We start from the raw sequence: 6,132 nt of genomic DNA, 5'->3' as shown, positions 1-6,132 counted from the left end.
TCCTTCCTTCCTTCCTTCCTTCCTTTTTATTCTGTATTTTTAGGGAAGGATCTACAGAGTGTTCAGGGTCTCACTACTAGATCAGACTTGTAGTGATCTGACTGTTTACAGCCTCCCAAGAGCTGGGATTACAGGCATGTGACACCACACCCAGTCTCAATTGCCATCTCAGCAAGTCCCAGGGGCAAGGCTGGCACAGCAGGCCCAGGGATTGAACTTCTGGCTCCTGCGCTTGCTTGCAGGTACTTTAATTTCCTTCCTTCCTTCCTTATTCCCTTCCTTCCTTCCTTCCTTCCTTCCTTCCTTCCTTCCTTCCTTCCTTCCTTCTTTGCTTTCTTCTTCCTTTTTTCTTCATAGTGCTAGAAATCAAGCCCAAGGCTCACACATGCTAATTCTGACTGACTCTATAGAAAATCACGTTGCTTGGGCCAGCCTGATAGCTCAGGGGACTAAAGCACCTGCTTAGGCAGAGTGCAGCAGCCCAAGTTTGATCCCCAGCCTGCCATTACGGCCCCGCCCCTGGGGCGTTCTGAGATGCCAAATGAGATTAGGCATGGTGGCACACACCTGTAATCCCAGTGCTTGGGAGGCTGTAAACAGGAGAATCATTATGAGTCCGATCTATGTAGTGAGGCCCTATAGACCCTGTAGATCCTGCCCTTAACACAGAAAAAAGAAAGAAAATCACATAGCTTATTTGATTTTTATTTTTGAATAAAGTGAACACATACTCTTGAGCATTTGGTTTGTATAAGATATCGTGACAGAATATGAGCAAAATGTCCAAAGAAACACCCCTGGCTACTATAGGTGCCGATCTGGTAATCTCCAGGGACCACGTGTGAACCCTAAGAACGCACAGAAAGCCACAAATGTTCCTCAGCATATCCCCAGGGATTCGTGTGTTGAAATTCAGTCCCCACTTTGAGAAATCCGGAGCACAGAGCTTAGTCAGACTGCAGTGCTCAGAGCTGGGGCCTTGGGAGATGCGGAGGACTGGATAAGACCTGGGGAATCCTGGTGGCTTTCTAAGCAGGAGAGAGACATGCTCCTGTGTCCTTCCCATCATTTACCACGTGAGAAGGCTGCCACCAGATGCAAGCCCTCAATCTTGGATTAGAACTGTTAATTTTTCTCTATAACTTATTCAGTCTGTGAAAATGCATTATTAGCAACAGAAAATGGACTAACGTAATGATATTCTTGGGGGTTTTTTTCCCTTCTATTTCTAAGTGACTAGTTTATTATTTCATGTAAAATTTTGACAGTGTCTTTTTTCTTCTGAACTTTAGCTCTGCACTTTTTCTTAGAAAACAAAACTCTAGAGGCTCCATAATAGGTAGTTTGCCTCTGCCCCATGCATCCTCCGCTCAAGAATGTGACATGGAGCAGAGGTTCAGAAAAGACAGGATACTGCCCTTCTGCTGAGGAATGGAGAATGTGGGACCAAAGTTCTTCCTTTCATGTCTCCCAAGCTTTAGTTGACTTTGCTAGCTTTCAGAATTTGGAGATAGAAAATTGTCAGATGACTGCAGATGACATACATGGAGTGTTTCCACTGGACACATTTACAGTGATCCTGCTTATTAAAATAGTGTGACTCACTTCCTGAATTATTTATAAATTCCTTAAAATAAACCAAGCATCCTAGGCGAAGTCTGCTGCGGATTTGGTGGTTCCACACAGAAGCGTCCAGGAAACATGAGTGTAGTGGGTGAGTGCCCCACACTGCCTCTGAGGCCCACCCCCAGTGGGAACGTCCACGTGCTGCACGACAGGTGGGAGAGCGTCAAACAGCTGACTCATGACTTGAAAATGTTTTGTGCTGTACGCAAAAGAGATCTCATCCTGAGAACGAAAATTTTATATTTAATAATGTTTCTTTTTTCATTAACCCTCTGAGCTGATGAGCCCCAATTTCTTAAATGTGTTTCAAAAGTCTCTAAATGTAAAATTTCAAAATTTGTATACAAATGAAATTATAGGAAGAAACAAAAATGTAAGTTAAAGCACTAAGATATTTTTCCTATCTCATTGTGCATTGTACTGGAAATTATTGGTCCATACTAAAGTTATTGTATCTCAAACATACTAATAACCAAAGCTAACATTTATTAAATAGGCATACTTTGCTGTGAGGTTGTAAATACACACATCAGCTTCTCCTTGCCATCTTGCTGTAGTCTGAAGGCTTGTCCTGCTGAAATCCATAAGCTAAAATCCAGTCAGTGACATGATAGTCCATGGAGGTGGGGCCCTGGAACAGTGACTACATCTTGGGAGTGGAGCACTCACAAATGAAACTCATGCCATGAGAAAGAAGCTGCCAGGTGTGGTGTTGCACAGCTGTCACCCCAGCACCTGAGGTAGGAGGACCACTGTGAGTTTGAGGACAGCCTCCGCTGCGTAGTGAATTCAAGGCCTGCCTGAACTACAGAGCAAGACCCTGTCTCAAAAACAAAGAGAACAAAGAAAGAAAAGAAACCCCACAAAGGTTCTGGCAAGAGGATGCCACGTGTAAATCAGGAACTGGGTCATTACCAGACACCAACTGTACCAACATCTTGATTGCAGAATTTCTAGATTCCAGAACTGTAAGCAACACATTGTTTGGTTTATAAGTTTCCCAGCCTATGGGATTTTGTTACGTCAGTGTGAAGAGACCAAGGTACAACTACACAAAGCAAAAAATACTGCAATCACCTTTTCCAGATGGAGGCTGCCCAAGAACACACTGTTAGTATCTGTGTCACTAAGTTTCACATTTGTGTGACGTGAATGCAGTGACCCTGCTCTTTTTTTTTTTTTTTTTTTTTTGGTGGAACCAGGGATTGAACTCAGGCCCTTGCGCTTTCCAGGGAAGCGCTTATTCCACTGAGCTATCTCTCCAGCCCCCCTGCTCTTAATTATCATTCTGCAAAAGTTACTTTAACTTCTGCAATATATCTTTAACTCCACTTCCTTCACCCCTTTAAATTTATGGAATAAGAAGTCAATGTTGTTTTAAAAGGCCAAATTGTGAACAATGGGCAAAGAGAATGGGAAAGCCTTCATTTTTCCTAACTTGACTTTCAGTGCCTTGCCAAGAAGCCCTAGATACTGTGTTATCAAGAGCAGAAAAATATCTTTCTGGAAGTACAGCTGAGTTATTTGCTTCTGTTTTAGGTTTTTGTTTGGAGTAACAGCAGAATCACTCATACTGCATCCAATAACAATTGTGGGCTCTGGACAGACTACAATAAATAATGATCTGAAGGCACCTGAGAAGAAGTGAGGCAGAAGCAAGAGGAGAGGGGCTGATGCTGGCCTGAAGCACATGATGGCTGGGGGTCTCTGGCGTGTGCAGCTTGTTACCTGCCAGAGAGCTGCGGTTTTGCCCTGTGTAGGTGCTCAGACTTAGGGAGCTGTCTGAGCACTGGCTAAGAAATCAGAGGAGAAAGTCTAAAGCGATCACAGCTTCTAGGAAGCAAGTGTGTGTGTGCATGTGTGGGAGCGAGAGCTGCCCCAAGTGATGTGGTCAATGCTGTCCAAGTCTAAGGCAACCTGTGAATTACACGTGTGAATGGAAAACTCCAGGTAATATGGAAAAGATGATAGGGTGTGACAAGAGCTTTCAGAGACAGCCACAAGCTCTCGAACAGAGAGATACAGTCTGTGTTTAGAGAAATTAACTGTCTGCTAAAATAAAATAAGCAACACTGCCCAGGAAAACGTATTAGAATCCAAAACATCTATCTACCTCCTATGATCATAATGTCCAGAGACTAATGCAAAATTATTAAACTTAAAAAGAAACCAGAAAATGTGACATATATATATATATATATATATATATATCTGTCAAAAATTTTATATATATATATGTATGTATCAATATTTCTCAAAATTTTTGGTCTGTGAGCCCCTTTATATGCTCAAATATTATGGAGAACCTTAATGGATTTTTCTTACATACACTGTATCAATGGACCTATGCTTTATTTGAAATTAAGTTGACAAAATATTAAAATACTTATGTTTGTTTAATAACAAATCAAACATATATTAACACAACTAAAAAACATTTACAAAAAATAACTGTGCTTTTCAAACCAAACCTAATCACAAGAAGCACTCAATTGTTTATATTTTTCTCAGATCTTTTTAATGCCTGATTCAATAAAAGGAGAGAAAGAGTCTCATATTTCTTTCTGCCTTTAATGTGTTTTAAGACTTCGGTTTGGCTTAAGCTATAAAGATAATCTGGCCTCATGTGCTTGGAAAGATAGGAATATTTTAATGAATGCTAAAGATTATTGTGGGTGTTATTCTTCCATATTATACTACATTTTGAGAAGTGATCATTTCTTAAAGTTTTGATGCAATATGAAATCTAAAACTAGTCTATACTTTGATATATTTCATATTCTATTGGGTGAAACCACCATACTATATTGCACTGAGAATAGATCTTTATATATTTTATCTCATATTTTCTTTACAACCCTAGGGCAAGCCAAATAGCTCAGCAGATTAAAGCAACTGCAAGCAGGTTCAGGGGCTAGGGATTTGATCCCTGGGCCTGCCGTACCAGCCCCGACCCCGGGGCAAGCTGAGGCAGTAATTGAGACTGGACGTGGTGGTGCGCTCCTGTAATCCCAGCTCTTAGGAAGCTGTAAACAAGCAGATCACTAGGAATCCAATCTAATAATGAGACCCTGAACACCCTGTAGACCCTTCCCTAAAAATACAAAAATAAATAAATAAATAAAATATTCTTTACAACCCTGACAGGTGACCTCTTCTCATCTCATATTAGGGATAAATGTTTCAAAATGTTTGCAGTAAGTCATATGGAGATTTTCTTGCAAACATTATAGTCTCCTGAAGGCCACAGCTAAAAAAACAAAACAAAACATATGTATCAGGTATGACTTTGCCACTGCAAACCTCTAGCATGTACAAGGTCCTGGGTTCAATTCCTAGTAATACACATGCACGTGTGCATATGCATGCACACACAGCTTGCATTTAAATATTAATGACAAAACGAAAATAATTAAAAGAAAGTGATTAAACATGCTTTTGGATGTGGAAAAATCAGCTTCTAACCCACTGGAGCTTTTGCCCTGGCATAGGAGGGCTCTCAGTCTGGTGCATGTGAGAGTAGCTTGGAGGTGCTGCGGGGGCCCTGGAGCTGTGCTAAGCGTTCCCTACGCCTGCGAGCCTCACTATCTCACTATCAATGTTCAGTGTTTCTTTGTCTCGTGGTATAAGCAGAAACCTACTTTACTCTGAGACTTAAGCATGAATCTAATAAATGCAACAGGCAAAAAGAAGAGCACTACAAAGCCTCTAGCTGCTATTAGAGAGGATGAGGTTTTATTTCTGGACAGTCACAAATCAAAGAGATAGACCAACTGCACTATCATCTGTTGCTTTTTCTGCACAGCTGCCGAAAGCACTAATGATGGTGGCTTAGCGAGGGAGTAGTCTTGGAGCAAAAGGAAGCATCCTGTCATTACTAGTGCTGTCATTGCTAGGACAGCACACCTCAATGCCATGGAGACTGATGAGACTGACTGTGCCTGGAGGGGGCAGGACCCAAGAGGGAGAAGGCCAGTGTGGGTTTGCACAAGAAGCCAAAGTTCTACACTCTGTTCCTTTTGGCTTTCATGTGCCTCTTTGTGTGTGAAGCACAGTGCAAGGGAGCACAGGAGGAGTGTGTGCCAGGGGCACTGTCATCAACAGCGACTGATCTAGGCTGGTGGGGTACAAAGTGCAGTTACAGGGAACTGAAGGTGCAGTATTCCTGTCATAAACTGAACCATAGCTCTCCCAAACTCAGATGCTGAAACTTTAGATCCTGATGCAGCCATATTTGGAAGTGAAGTAATTAAGCTTCAACGAGATTACAAGGGTGGGGCCTTTGGCCAGAACAGAGCCCTCTAAGAGGAGGAGGTGGCAGCAGAGATGCCAGGGAGGTGTACACACAAGGAAGTCCTGGAGGACATAGTGCAAAGGTGACCATCTGCAAGCCTCAGGAGAAAGCCATCCTGAGGACTGTCACCTTGGACTTGCAACAACCAGAACTGTGTCATCCAGGCTGGCCTTAAACTCATGATGACCTCCTCTGCCTTAGCCTCCTGACTG

The sequence above is a fragment of the Octodon degus genome, unplaced genomic scaffold (genome assembly GCF_000260255.1).
Source record: "Octodon degus isolate 3935 unplaced genomic scaffold, OctDeg1.0 scaffold00192, whole genome shotgun sequence".
In the NCBI taxonomy this organism is placed as follows: Eukaryota; Metazoa; Chordata; class Mammalia; order Rodentia; family Octodontidae; genus Octodon; species Octodon degus.
Note: the sequence above shows the minus strand (reverse complement) of the source record.